We start from the raw sequence: 15884 nt of genomic DNA on the forward strand, positions 1-15884 counted from the left end.
TCCATGAGGTCACAAAAGAGTTAGATACGATTTAGCGACTAAATAATAGCAACAACATGTATATATATTTATTAAAGAAACTGTAATTTTTGCTTTCAAACACCTTCCAAACAAGCACAAAGAATATTTTTTAAAAGCACATAGCTCACTTCATAAAAGAAGTGAGCTATGTGCTCTTTTCAATGATGCTGGTTCATAGAACTGAATTCTTTCCACACTGTATTGGACATAGAAATGGGCACAAACAGTCTTGAGCTGTTTTGACAATTTTGGAACATCTTATTCTTCTACAGAAAATTATTTTCTTTATCAACCTTTGTCGGGAAGACTATCACATTTTAATCATCAATATTCTCATTAAGAGGATTCAGGGAGAGTTATTTTGTCCAGATTCGAATTTATTTATTAGAAAAATAGGTTTCTAACATTTGGGATTACTCTAAGAAGTTTTTCAAAAGAAACGACTCCATGTGGTTGAAGAAACTTTTAAATCTTTTCCTAATCTATTTTTCTCTATGGAAAGCTCAAATGTCACAATGCTGCTTTGCACCTGGTTACCTGGAAATGGCAACTCTACCCATGCTCTTCAGAGTGCAAGGGGAATGGTTTTTTTGGTTCCTTTGGTTGATTAACTGTTACATAAGCATGATCTCTTTTTCTCCATCATTTATGTTGGTGGGAAATAAATAACACATTCTGGAAAAGGGAACAATATATGGGATTACCACAGACTGAGGTTACCATAGCTTGGGCTTGAGGGACTCTAACTCTATTTCTTACTTGCTGTTCTTCCCACTCATGAAAAAGAAGAAAGTATCATTTCATATAAAATTGGAAGAGAGGAACAGTAGAAGAAAGAACTAACCATTGTTTTTCAGCTGCAGGCCAGCTTTCCAAAAGGAAGGCTTCTCACTCTCTTTTTAACCCTGTGGCAAGCTCAGAGCTGCCATATTGCTTTTAAAACTATGTCAGTTGGAGTTTTATTTCAAGCCACCATCTCTGTGTTCTCTGCCACAATTGTGTGATCAATATCAAAGGTCATGTGAATTAACTGGGACCCTTTCATTTTCTTCTCTTGTCTGGATAAGCAGTACCAGATTCTTTGTTGGATAAAGCTGTCTGTAAGTGGCTATAACTCGGGCTTCCCTACTGGCTCAGCACCACCTCAATGCATGAGGCATAGGAGATGTGGGTTCGATCCCTGGGTCAGGAAGATTCCCCTGGAGGAAGGCATGGCAACCTCATTCAGTAGTCTTGACTGGAGAATCCCCATGGATATAGGAGCTTGGCGGGCTATAGTCCATGGGGTCATAGAGTCAGATACAACTGACACGACTGAGCACACACACACGCATGTGGCTCTAACTCACCAAGATCAAGGTATAAAATTCACTCTATCCCTTTCCTTTCTCAGGAGAGCAGAAACCTGGAAACAAATAAAAGGAGCTTTCTCTTGAAAGGGAAAGGAAGAATATAAACACATTGGATTTTAGTTTCCTAGTGCACTCCTAGAGAAAACATGGTTTCCTGGGTAACTTAAAATTCTGAAAAAATACGATCAGCAGACTCATGGTGTGGGCTCCAAGTTGCTTAGGAAATATTACATAGAGATAAATTTTAGTTGTTGAAAATTACCAAGCAGACAAGTGAAGATGTCAGCTAGGCATGTGATGGGGTGACTTTGGAGGGGAGGTCATCAGAAGCCTCACAGCTTCAGCCTGGTCTCTTCAAACACCCAATCTCCAGACATTCCTTCCAGAGTGTTCCCTTGTGGAACACAGCAGTAACACTGGGAGAAGCCATGCTTCCTGACTGTGCTCTGTTTACAGTCCCAGGAGACCCAACTCAAGTTATCTCAGTCCCAGTTCCAAATAGTTTTGATTGAAGAACCTCCAGATGACCCCAGCCTCCATCCAGCTGTCAGTCCCAGGGATCTGTGTGTTGCTAACTGAGTCCCAGATACTGAAGAGCAGAGATAAACCCTCCCCTCTACTCCCTGTTTGAATTTCAGATCTAAGGAACACACACACATGATAAGATGGCTGCTGTTTTAAGCCACCGAGTTTGGGGTGGTGTGTTACCCACTGATCAATAACTGAAACACTTGTTTGCCCTCTGGGCCACTGCCCAGAATGTGATCTCTGTCTTCATATGCATGTGAGCTATATATCTACGATGGTTAATTTCGTGTGTCAGCATGACTGGGCAACAAGTTGCTCACATATTTGGTCAAATATTATTCTGAGGATTTTAGTGAGTGCATTTTTTTTTAGTGAGATTAACATTTAAATTGGTGGATTTTGAGTAAAGTAAAATGCTTTTCAGAATTTGGCAGGCCTCATCTAATCATTTGAAGGTCTGCACAGAACAAAAGCAAGACAATTCTCCAGCTGACTCCCCTCAGACTTCATCCGTAACATCTTTCTCCCTGATTCCACAGCAGACAATCTTGAAACTCAAACTGGAACATCAATTTTCCTGAGTCTCCAGCCTGTCAGCTCATCCTACAGACTTTTGATTTTCCAGCCTCCAATATCAGGTGAGCCAATTCCTTAAAATAAATCGCTTTATATATATAGATAGTTAGATAGATAAATAGATACTGATATAGACAGATATATAGATATATACATACATATGCTATTGACTCTGTTCTCTGGAGAATCCTAATACACGGTCCATAGGCCTTAAAACTATGGTTCTCAACAGGGGCAATTTTGCCATCCAGTTTGGCAGCATCTAGAGATGGTTTGGTTTCACAACTTTGGGAACTACTGGCATCTAGTGAGCATCAGTGCATGAGACACCCCACACTCCACACACACACACACACATACACACACACAACACAACAAAGTATTGTCTCACCAAAACATCAAAAGGGTCCATCTGGTCTACTTCAAGCTCTTTTTTTTCTCACACCAAGAGTATCCTATAAACAATGATACCACAGATCCACTGAAGGTAGTTATGCAAAGTCACTTACCTAACAAGAGAGCTGAAATGCAGCCAAAAGCCAGCCCTTCTCACCTGCTTCTGTCCACTTTACTAACTGCCTCCAAAGAGCCAGATTGACTTAGCCAAAAGTGGTGTTCTGGGGAGTAGGTGGAGTCCTGTGCTACATAGAGCAACCTTAAGGAGGACGAGGGCTAAAGGGCTTTGGCAAAACCCTTGGCACCAAGAGTAGAGTAGGAGACTTGGTTTTGCACATGTAAGCCGATGTTTCTGGAAAGTGAGAAATAACTGTGGAGGATGTGAGGGATAAAGGCTAAGGCCCCGCCTCTTCTAGGAAGAGCCTGAGTGAGTGATTAGAAGTGAGTAGACGTCAGGGAGCACTAACCCAGGATACTACAGTCACTCTTCCTTCTTGTCTACCATGTGTTCTGTGCCCAAGCCCATTCCTGGTGTTTCATCAGCTCTGCATGGTTACAGGAAGCCAATGTTCAATGTCAGTGAGGTCTGGTATAAAGGAACATTTTTATGCACTGCTCTGGGTATGAAAACTGGCCATTTAGCAGTTTATTTTTAATTTCCAAGCTCAGCTGGTAAAGAATCTGCCTGCAACACAGGAGACCCTGGTTCCATTCCTGGGTCGGGAAGATCCCCTGGAGAAGGGATAAGTTACCCACTCAAGTATTCTTGGGCTTCCCTGGTGGCTCAGATGATAAAGAATCTACCTGCAATGCAGGAGACCTGGGTTCAACTCCTGGGTTGGGAAGATCCCCCGGAGGAGGGCATGGCACCCCACTCCAGTGCTCTTGCCTGGAGAATCCCATGAATGAGGAGCCTGGCGGGCTACAGTCTGTGTGTGTGTGCTCAGTTGCTCAGTCATGTCAGACTCTTTGTGACCCCAGGGACTGTAGCCCGCCAGGCTCCTCTGTCCATGGGATTCTCCAGGCAAGAAAACTGGAGTGGGTTGCCATTTCCTTCTTCAGGGGATCTTCCCAACTCAGGGATTGAACCCAAGGCTCCTGTGTCTCCTGAATTACATGTAGATTCTTTTTTGTTGTTATCATTAGTGACTGAATGAGCTGAATATCTATTTATTTGACTGTGTTGGGTGTTAGCTGTGGCTCGCAGTATCTTCATCAGGTCATGCAGCATCTCTCGCTGCGGCACACGGACTCTCTAGTTGTAGCATGCAGATTCAGTAGTTGTGGAGAGAGGGCTTAGCTGCTCTGCAGCATGTGGGATCTTAGTTCCCCAACCAGGGATCCAACTGGCATCGTCTGCATTACAAGGTGGATTCTTAACCCCTGGGTCCACCAGGGAAGTCCCTGCAGTCAGATTCTTTAACCATTGAGCCATTGGGGAAGTTTTGTAAAAATTTTTTAATGATCTTTGACCTAATATTTCCATTTCTAGGAATTTCAACCCAAATAATGGTTGAAATTTTGGTTCAAATTTGGTTCAACCCAAATTTGGTCTATATGGTAATAACCACATAGACCAAAATAGACAAATACAATAATAATACAGTAATCTTCATCTTATAAGACTGACAGGCTGGAAAGAGCCTAAATGCCTATTGTTAACAGAATAGTTAAGAAATGTATGGCCCAGCCATGGAGTGGATTTTTATATAGTCTTTAAAAATACAGTTTTCCAGGGAGTCTTTAGAATAGATATACAAATAATACTAATCATTTCAAGAAAAACTTAATAGAAGGAAATGTAGGAAATTTTCCAAAAGGTAAGCTGTAAACAGCTATGAATATGTGAAATTATATACAATTTCTTAAATCCTTCTTAATATTGTTTGTATATCTTCTAAGATATAAAATACCACTTTAATAATTAGGAGATAGGAAGTTGAAAATCCGTTTTTAAAAAATTAGAAAGAAGTGTGCTCTTAGTCGGACCTCCCTGGTGGCTCAGTGGTAAAGAATCCTCCTGTCAAGCAGGAGGCAGAGGTTCCACCCCTGGGTCAGAAAGATTCCCTGAAGAAGGAAGTAGCAACCCGCTCCAGTATTCTTTCCCTGGAGAATTCCATGGACAAAGGCGACTGGTGGGCTACGCTCCATGGGGTCGCAAGTAGTCAGATGACTTAGTGACTGAGCAGGCATGCATGTGCTCTTCAGTTCAGTTCAGTCACTCAGTCGTGTCTGACTCTTTGCAACCCCATGAACTGCAACATGCCAGGCTTCCCTGTCCATCACCAATTCCTGAAGCTTGCTCAAACTTCTGTCCATTGAGTCAGTGAAGCCATCCAACTATCTCATCCTCTGTCGTCCCCTTCTCCTCCTGCCTTCAATCTTTCCCAGCACTAGGGTCTTTTCCAAGGAGTCAGTTCTAATTGCATCAGGTATCCAAAGTATTGGAGTTTCAGCTTTGGCATCAGTCCTTCCAGTGAATATTCAGGACTGATTTCCTTTAGGATTTACTGGCTGGATCTCCTTGCAGTCCAAGGGACTCTCAAGAGTCTTCTCGAACACCACAGTTCAAAAGCATCAATTCTTTGGTGCTCAGCTTTCTTGATGGTCCAACTCTCACATCCATACATGACTACTGGAAAAACCATAGCTTTGACTAGACGAACCTTGTGGGCAAAGTAATATTTATGCTTTTTAATATGCTGTCTAGTTTGGTCATAGCTTTTCTTCCAAGGAGCAAGCGTCTTTTAATTTCATGGCTGCAGTCACCATCTGCGGTGATTTTGGAGCCCCCCAAAATAAAGTTTCTCACTCTGGTTTATCACTGTTTCTCAATTTTTATCCTTGGGGTTAGATCGCTCTCACTCTCTCCTTTACTCTGACTTTGTAGCTACTGATAAAACGATTCTTAATGTTTGGAGGAAATCGCTTTTAAGATTCCTTTGAACTTTGAGATTTTGTGACTTTCCCACAGTCCCACAGAGTTGCTGAAGCTCTCCTGCCCACGCACAGTACATATCATGCTTTGCATTGAAGTCAGGGACCATTGCATTGAACCAAATACTGCTTATCACAGGGATCAACATACCTTCAGATAGAGCGGTGTTTGTAATAATTTGAAGAAAGCACATGTCCGTGTGGTTTAAGAATAGTGCTTTGTTTTGCGTGTCTCCTGATTTCCTAGAACTGCAGTACGATCTTTTTCACAAGTGATACAGGCAGATTAAATGATATTAAGCTTTCTTCTGCAATGCCTGTACTTCAGCACTCACTGTACCTTATTAAAATCTCAAAAATAAGCAAATATCTGCATTTGAGGGTTAATATGATGGTGCTATTTGCTTGTGAAGGGTGGCGCCATCTGTACAGAAAGGTCGTGCTTAATCGTCTTTCCATTGATTGCTGAATAGAGAAAGCACGACTGAAATGAAATCTTGAACACACCAGCTTGTGTTTTTCAGTTTGAAAAATTAGCTGCTAACTCAACAAAATGAAACCATGTCAGGTTACACACCTTCAGATCTTGTGGGCCTTATTTTAATCCTTTTTGTCTTCTTGGTCTGAGTTTACCTGAAAAGATTGCTATATGAACCAATAGGTGCAAATAGCAAAGAGGAAAAATTGTCGAACCAGCTGGCCAGCTGAGATATTTCTGAGATATTCTCGTTTCCCTGGAGGCTCCAGGATAGAACTAGGTTATGAAAATGGGTCAGCCTTAAAATCACCCATAATAAGATGGGGGTGGAGCATGCAGAGGGAATGGAGCAGGTCAGCTAAAATTTCAAAACGTTTGGTCCCACTTAGGGAGGAAATGAATCAACAAGAGAGGTCTTAGAAATTTCATGCAGAGCATCTTAGGAGAGACTCTATTTCAACTCCCCTGTTTAACAGGCTGGGCAAGTGGGTTGGCACATCATAAAGTTCTTGGCCTGAGGTCCAGCAGTCGGACCTGAGCAGTCTTGCCTCAGTCCAGCCTGAGGTCAGTGGTGGAGCTGAGTGGATCTGACTTAGCTCATAGTTCTCTCTTTACCCATTCCAGGGATACAAAAGTCACGAAACTTTAGGGCTTTTTTTTTAAGTCACAAAGTGCCTTCTGGGCTAGAATTAAATTCATAGGGATTTATATTTTATAAATGTATATATTATACACACACACACACACACACACACACACATATATATATGATGTATATTATTTGTCCATTTGGAGCCTGTATGAAATAAGATAAACTCCCTAAGAATGAAAATCAAGGTTTACATGTCCTTACATAACTCCCTTTAAAACTATATCAATAAAGACGTATTTCTTAAAATAGACCTTAAAATAGAAGCTGTAAGAGTTAACATGGTAGAAAGTTTAATTTTATTATAGTCACCTGATGCTTTTAGCTTGCAGATCAGCCCTGGAGTCTGGGAGCTTTCAGCACCCAACTCCTCGCCGTCCGCTTGGCAGGACGCTTGTGATGAGGATATTCTGCCACTAGGTGGCAGTCATACCGCACTGGTTAAGAGGAAGAAAGCGAAGTCGCTTAGTAGCGTCCAACACTTGCCGACCCCATGGACTGAAGCCTACCAGACTTCTCGGTCCACGGAATTTTCCAGGCGAGAGTACTGGAGTGGGTTGCCATTTTCTTTTCCAGGGGATCTTCCCGATCCAGGGATCAAACCCAGGTCTCCCGCATTGCGGGCAGACGCTTTACCATCTTTACCATCTGAGCCACCGGGAAAGCTCCAGTTAAGGGTCTCTGCTACTTTATTCAGAGCGGAGATTAGTTCCATTGCCTTCCCTCATCTGTAAAAGCAGGTATAAAGAAAGAACAGCTTTCTTTAAAGAGCTTGCCTGGTGGCTCAGAGGGTAAAGCGTCTGCCTACAATGCAGGAGACCTGGGTTCCATCCCTGGGTCGGGAAGATCCCCTGGAGAAGGAAATGGCAACCCACTCCAGTACTCTTGCCTGAAAAATCCCATGGATGGAGAAGCCTGGTAGGCTACAGTCCATGGGGCCGCAAAGAGTTGGACACGACTGAGCAACTCCACTCACTATAAAGAAAGTAGAAAAAGCAAGTATAGCTCTTCATTAAAGAAGCCGAATTTAAGGACTACTACCCAACACCTCATTTGTAGATTATTAAAAACGTTAAATGATTCAAGTATCGTTCGCTGTGTGTCTCATCAAGCTTTAAATGGTCTAATTCTTAATTCTGCTCTCCTTTCCTTTAAAGCGTTCTGACCTTTACCAAAAGTATTTGAATAAGTAAAAAGTGATCTGAATCTAGAATTTCAGTTTTTATCTCAAAATGATTTTTGTCCCTGCGATTACAAAATATTTTAAGAACTTACTTCCCCCCTCATTTAGTAAATATAAATCTTCAAAACATTTCATTTTTCATTTAAAATAAAGCATGTAGGTTACAAACTGCTAAAGCAGAAATCTTTTTCTTTTTTTAAGTGCTGCTGCTGCGGCTTCAGTCACTTCAGTCGTGTCCGACTCTGTGCGACCCCACAGACGGCAGCCCACCAGGCTCCCCCGTCCCTGGGATTCTCCAGGCAAGAACACTGGAGTGGGTTGCCATTTCCTTCTCCAGTGCATGAAAGTGAAAAGTGAAAGTGAAGTCGCTCAGTAGTGCCCGACTCAGCGACCCCATGGACTGCAGCCTACCAGGCTCCTCCATCCATGGGATTTTCCAGGCAAGAGTACTGGAGTGGGGTGCCATTGCCTTCTCCTTTTTTTTTTTTTTTACTACTATATGTTAACTGTTAAACTACTAGAGCAGACTCCTTTCACTGAATGAAATTTCATTTAGTAAATATAAATCTTCAGAACATTTCCTTTCTTCACTGAGTGAAATCTCATTTCATTTCCAGTCCCATCAGTAACTGAGAACAGTGACAACACCTTTGAGGTTCTTAGTCTCACAATGAGAGCAATTTGAGAGCAGTCCCCCCGCCCTGAACCGCCTTGACAGAGAACATGATTTGGCCCCAGCAACGATTCTGAACTAGACTATGTGTCACTGCTCCTTCCTGGCCCATAAGTTAATCATATAAACATGGACTTTTTGATGTTTTAAAAATTCTAATGATAACAAAGAGAAGTTTGCTTTAACATGTAATTGTGTTTTGTGTTATTTTGTTTTTTTGGCTGTTTTGGTCTATATTAAGGGGACTATTATGAAGGTGAATTTTTTCTAGAAAGTTAAGTGGAGAGAGGAAGCAGGAGGAAGGGCGGAATTATGAGAAACTAGAAGAGGGTTTTAGGGGAAAAAAATGAAGGGATCAGGGAAACTAAAGAAGAGGGCCCTGGCTAAGCTGATGAAATAAAGTTTAGTCATTCAGTTGCGTCCAACTCTCTGTGACCCTGTGGACTGTACCTGCCAGGCTCCTCTGTCCATGGGATTCTCCAGGCAAGAATACCAGAATGGGTTGCTATACCCTTCTCTAGGGGATCTTCCCCACCCCGGGACTGAACCTGTGTCTCCTGCATTAGGCAAAAGGGAGGAACCTAAAGGGAATTTAAGGAGCCAAAGGCCATGTAGAAGGAAAACTGAAAGGCTCCCTCCAGAAGACCCTGGAGGGTGGAGAGCTTGTGCTCGCACACCGGATAACCAAGACCAAGCGCTAGAGCTGGGCTTCTCCCACGGTGTCCACAGCCTTAGAACCCCAGCCACACCCAGGACCCAGGACCTGCATCCTTGACTGTCACCCCTGGTGGTTCATACGCCCTCCAAATGTTGAGGACACTTGGAGATGATGGAAAAGCCTGCAGACCAAGAGTGATATGGCAAGAGATTTGGGGACTTCTGGGTAAAGGATGCATGCCATAAGCCTGAGCCAAAGAAGCTTGCCATGGTGTGACCTAACCTCCTGTCCGTGTTTACACCGGTCACCACTCTGCACCAAGGAAGGCTCAGGTATTCCCTGGAAACATCTGTTTGTGCTGGCTGGCAGTGAGCTGGGGATGGGGAGAAAGGAGAACTTCCAGAAACAGAAAAGCCCAGCTCTGTTTTCTTGGCGGCAGCTAACATGAACCCAAGGTCTCTTGTACCCACGTCTCTCGGCCATAGCGCAGCTGAATTCTGCAGGTGTCAGGACAGGTTGCCTCCCGATGGAGATCTTCCCCGTGTGCTCCAAGCCTTCCTGTGGGTCAGGGGTTACTCAATATCACTGGTAATTCTGGGGCCCTAAAGACCCGTGAAAAGGGATTTGAACTTTATCCAGACTTAGGGTTCAGACACACACATGCCTGACAGGGGCAGAAGCTGAATTTCAGGGGGTGAGAAAGGGGGTCCTCAAGGGCAGATGCAGGCAGGTAGCAGTGGCTTTTCTTGGCCTCAGCTCAACCTAATCCCTCTCACTCTCCTGCCCCTTTGTGTCCTAGCAGGAAAGGGCCCAGGGATACTCACTGTGTAACTGTTTCCTAGGTGATCCAAGTCTGTTTGGGGGCCACTCATTCCTTTAATTAAAAAAGTAATTGTTCCAGGCTTTCCCATCCCATCGTTGTTGTTCAGTTGCCAAGTCATGTCCAACTCTTTGCGATACCATTGACTGCAGTGTGCCAGGCTTCCCTGTCCGTCACCATCTCCCGGAGTTTGCCCAAGTTCATATCCATTAATGCCATCCAACCATCTCATCCTCTGTCATCCCCTTCTCATCCCACCTTCAATCTTTCTTCCCAGCATCAGGGTATTTTCCAATGAGTCAGTTCTTTGCATCAGGTGGCCAAAGTGTTGGAGCTTCAGCTTCAGCATCAGTCCTTCCAGTGAATATTCAGGGTTGATTTCTTTCAGGATTGACTGGTTTGATCTCCTTGTAGTCCAAGGGACTCTCAAGAGTCTTCTCCAACACCACAGTTCGAAAGCATCAGTTTATCAGTGCTCCCATCCCCTATTCCATGACAAATCCAGTGATATCCCCAAGATTTCCATGAATTTGGAGCATTGACACTTTCATAGTTACTGTTCTCTTCCATTTTTGGCTTCCACTGAAATGTTCATCTCTTCTGCCTTCTAAGGCCAGCGACGCCTCCTCTCAACACCACTCCCACCCCCCTGCCCCTGACCTCTAGCAATACCCACTCCCCACCCCCCAACCCCACCCTCTGTCTATACATGGTCCTTCAAACCTCAGCTCTCCTGACAAAGAACTGGAGAAAGAAGACTTTACCAAAGATTTGCTTGGAGAAATGGAGGGAGGCTCATACTATGGCCTGGCTCAGGAAAACACCTTCATGCTGAACTCTAGTCTATGCTGAATGTCTTCTTCAGCACCACTGCAGAGCATCACCTGGGGCTGAGCTGAGCCACATTCTCCACCATCTTGCACGAGGCTCCTTTCTTCTCCCACCCTTCTCAGTCACTGGTCTCCTCTCCAGAAAAGAGGTGGCCACTTGGAGGAAGATGTTCTTAACCTGAAAAAGAGGTGAGTATCTGAGACCACAAAGCAGATGGTAAGGCTCTCCAGGTTGACAGTAGAGCAGAGAGCAGCCTCTCTGGGCTCAGAGGTCCAGAACACGTCCGCTTTCTCTGAGGGTGGTTGGAGACATGTCTTCAGCAGCATTAAAGCTTCAGGGATTGGATATAAAGAGTGCCAAACAGCAGCTGGAGTGGCAGGTAGAGTGTCTGTGAGGGAACCCCTTTCCTTTCCAGGACCCTCAAGACAGACACGAGAATGAGGAGTGACTGGGACCCCAACACTGGCGGGTGGAGGATGTGGATCCAGCAGGCATGGGGACAAACTGGGAAAGAGTTTTGCCTAGGACGGACAAGCTGATGGACCATGGAGACATTCAGGTAAATCTACCAGTGGTTAGAATGAGGTCCACGTTCTTGTGTCCTCTTATCCCCTTTCAGCATCCAGAAACTGTTTGTTGCCTTTCCAACTTGCAAACCTAGAATAAGTAGGTCTACAATAAGGTGTGAGTCAGTGCTTCTTAAACTTTAATATGCAAATTTGTTATCTGTGGATCTTGTTAAAATACAGACTACAATTCCGAATCATCAATATTTCATTTTTCATCAGCCTCGCATGTGATGCTGATGTTGCCAGTACACAGCCAAAGTTTGTGAAGTGAAGATACAAGCAATCTGGTGCTCTCCTCGCCTCCCTGCAAGCCCTTACCTTTGCAAACAACAATCGAAACTATACACTCAGGGAAATAGACAATTCTTATCCCAAAGGGCTGATTGTAAAGCAGGGGTGGTGGGAGTTGAGCAGTGGGAGTAACTGTCCTGAGACTCCTCCATGGACATCCTTGATGAGAAAATCTATTTTAACTTCATTGATCTGGCCCAGGTAAAACACATTCATAAATTCCCTTCTCCAAAGCTTTTCCTTCTAAGGAGGCTTCTAAGACTGTGCTGTCTCCGAAGACAGTCCCCTGATTAGTCGGGTCAGGCTCTGACTTTAAAGTGCAAAGCACACACTGTGACTTTAGCAGGGGTGTTTATATTCTACATTTGACCTTTTAATTATGGAATGAAAGGCTTGAACCATTTTCAGAGAACGAGGTAAGGGAATTATTTCAGGGGACTCTCTGGTGCCCCTGAATCAGCTGGGAGAGGCAGCCACCTTTCCCCAAATCAATGGTCCTTCCATCTCCTTCCTTGCACAGGTCTCCTTCCGAGCACCCAGGAAAACACAACAGTGTATCCTGGTAAACTTTTGCCCCCAGGGTTGTTGGTTGGGGCGTTAGCTGTGGCAGCTGCATCCAGCCCCAAAGTGACATGTCTGTTTAATCCCTGCCAGTGTGTCTGGCCACCCGTCCAGCTCTTCTATAGCCCTGTGCAGAGCAACTCCCCAGAGAGTTATAATTAGAATTTTTAAAAGCACATCAACAAAATTCAAGCCAAAGATGTCTACCCACCCTACCCCTCTAGCTTCAGAAAAGCTCAAAGTCTCAGAGTAAAAGCTTTTTTTTTAAAAGAATGTATAGGAAGAAAACACAAAGGAGTCAACTTGGATGGAAATAATAGTCAAACAGAAAAGGGGCCAACTCGTGGTAAAATAAGGCTATTTGTTTATTGCAGATTATGTTTAAAAGCAGGAGTGTGGGAGGCGAGAGTGGCTTTGATGAACTGGGAGTCTCGGCTTGTAGGTTGTGTCTCTGGAGAAATCCTTCAGCGAAAAATGGTCCCACTGAGTCCAGTGTTGATCGACTATGAGTTCACAGAAAACTGGGGATTCGGTAGCTTGGGGAAGCAGAGATCATGGTTTCTGCTTTGGGGAAAGGGGAACACGCACGTGAAGATATGCGGGGCCTCCAGTGGCAAACGTACCACCAGAGCCGGTTCCGCACAGCTGGGCCCTGGCCCTCTTGCCTTCCAGCAAGGAGGGAAATTCATGTAAGTTAGGAGTCAAAAAATAAAAGAGGACATTTGAAATACCAGTGCAGAAGAGCATCTCTTCCCTGTGTTTCTGGTAGTCATAAAGTAAGTTATTCTCTGGGTGTTACGCCATGGAACCACTGACATTGTAAAACTAAGGCTGTCCCCAGTACTCTATTGCCGGTACCAGACCATGTTTTACAAAAGGGTTTTCGCTGCACTAAAAGCAACTGCTATGACCTAAACTGTTCAAGGGGATTATTTAGATGCTAAGCAAGGACTCCTGAAGGCAGATGAGCCAGACCCTTTGGTAATCACCCTGCTGATCTCACGGCCTCTGTTTGAAGGCTGGTATTATTATTTCAGAGGTAGAAACAGATAATCTGAGGCTTGCATCTGGAAACATCAGTACGCATGAAACCCTGGTTCCAACTCTAGGTCTCTCTGGCTCCAAAGCCCTTCATCCCCACACTGTTCCATCACCCCACTGTACCCAAGGAGGTTGGAGCTCCCCAGGGAGTGGAGAAGGCACCTTGCTGGCCCAGCGGTGGGCTCACTTGGCCCTGCGTGGGGCTGACACCCCAGGATGCACACAGACAACTCCACGGGTGAGATGGACTGACCCTCAGAGCCCTGGAAGCAGTGAGCAATCACAGGTTGACAGAAAGAGTAAAGGACATAGTTGTCTGTTAAGACATTTTTTAAAAAGAAGAAGAAAAAAAATTCAACTTTCAACATCACTCCCCAACAACTCATGGCGTGTACCTCCTCCAATTTCCCAAGAATAACCCACCTCTTCTTCCTCCTCCTCACCACTACCTCTTTTCATGCTGACTTTTCTAATGATAATACAATCAACCCTTGGAGTTAGACTCATTGAAGGTTTATTTTTAGGAGAGCTTTAAAAGAACTATGCAGCCCACCTGTGGCAATTAAGGATCCTAGAATGCTCCTATGAGTCTGGCAGCCCGAGCACTGGCTGTCCTCCAGTTCAGGTCACTATATTTAGCCTGACTCAAAGTTCTCCCCTGCCACGGAGCCCGAGGCTACGTTTTCACTTCCAGAGTTTGCCTTTGGGGTGACCTATTTCTTTGGGGGCCCTCCTGTCCTCTGAACCTGGCTCTGCCACTGCTCTGTGAGGGATTTTCAGACTGCAAGTCATTCAATCCTGGGGACTCAGCCTGGCCATCTATAGAGTAGAGTGATTCGTGGACCCCTGCCATGAAAAATAGTGAATTCCTGGCAAGTGACTCTGGAAGCCTGGAGTATTACATGTCAGGAGCGTCTTCCAGCGGGGAGGATGGGAAATAACATGTGCAGATGCTAAGTTTCCACCAGGCATAGGACCTGGTGGGGCTGGCAAATTTAGACAAGGTTCCACAAGGTTCCACTTGAGAGGCCACAGCTGGGAATGAGCCAGGAGGAGGCCTGGGGCAGGGAGGACTGGATCTGAGAGGGTATCTAAGGCTCTGAGAACCAGCCTGCATCTTCCATTCTGAATATCACACCACCCCTGCACCATGGGAATTTGCGTCATGGCTAGCCATAATAACCCAAATTCATTAGTGACAAGATGGCTTTGTTACAAATAATGTTTTCCCTTGTTTTCATCTGTTTTCCTTTGCTAGAGAAGTTCGTATCTTGAGAATGTTTGGTTTTAGGTCCAAATAAGGGGTAAAACTCATTCTTTGTTAAAAAAAAATCTTAATTATACATATATGTCTCTTTCTTTTGTAACAGAAACAGTCACAAAGAAAAAACCCCATGTCAGCTTTGTGGAAACTACCTAAAAATCAAAAAGAGGAGTAGTGAAATTCCTAAGCACATTTTCCCTTTCAGATGACATTTTCATCTTCCTCAAACTGTAAGGTAATGATACAGGACAGATATCAAGAATTATTTTGGGGCAAAAATAGTTTCCCATATGACTAATTTATACAATTTTTCTTCTGTAAGTTGAGGCAAACCTCAAACATACATACACATGCATATGTACACACACTCACAATTACTTTGAAATCCAAGGCTATGAATGCTCCTTTGCAGGCAACAACAATCATAAATGTCAATTGCATCAACACACTGCTAAATTATAACTATGAATGAACTTATCAAAATGCTCACATCTGGGTACCAAATTTACTTTATGTTTTTGCTTTTGTCATTCAGGAATGTGTTTTCCAAACCATGTTTTACAAAAGCGTTTTGGAAGAAATGAAAGCAACTGTTATTACTGAAGTTAAGATAACTGTATAGATGCTGAGCAAGATAATTTCAAGGTATTAATTCTAGTAATCTGAATCTTTCCCAAGTTTTCAACCAATAAAAATGTTAATAATTGCTCTGGCAGTACTGGAGCACTTTAGCGTTACTCTCAGAAGAATCTGAAACTCTTCTGCATGAATTCTATCAAACTGCTTTAATTCCCGCTGCTCCTGAATAAGCTCTTTGGTCAAAGGGTGGCTTCTCCTTCTGTTCCTGAGGCAAAGCCTGCAGGCTACTCAGAACACAGGTGTGTTCCTGGGGGGCCACTTCTTTGGAGGTTCCTACGAACAGAGTTCCCCGCCTCAGGATCTTTGGGAAAGAGGAAGTTCTAGGATTGGATTCAGGAAAGGCATAATCCATGATAACTGGCCAAAGACAATTGCTTATGTAGATAAGGGTCTTAGTAGACAGAATTAAAATAAATG

This window comes from Bubalus bubalis, chromosome 7, assembly GCF_019923935.1.
Source record: "Bubalus bubalis isolate 160015118507 breed Murrah chromosome 7, NDDB_SH_1, whole genome shotgun sequence".
In the NCBI taxonomy this organism is placed as follows: Eukaryota; Metazoa; Chordata; class Mammalia; order Artiodactyla; family Bovidae; genus Bubalus; species Bubalus bubalis.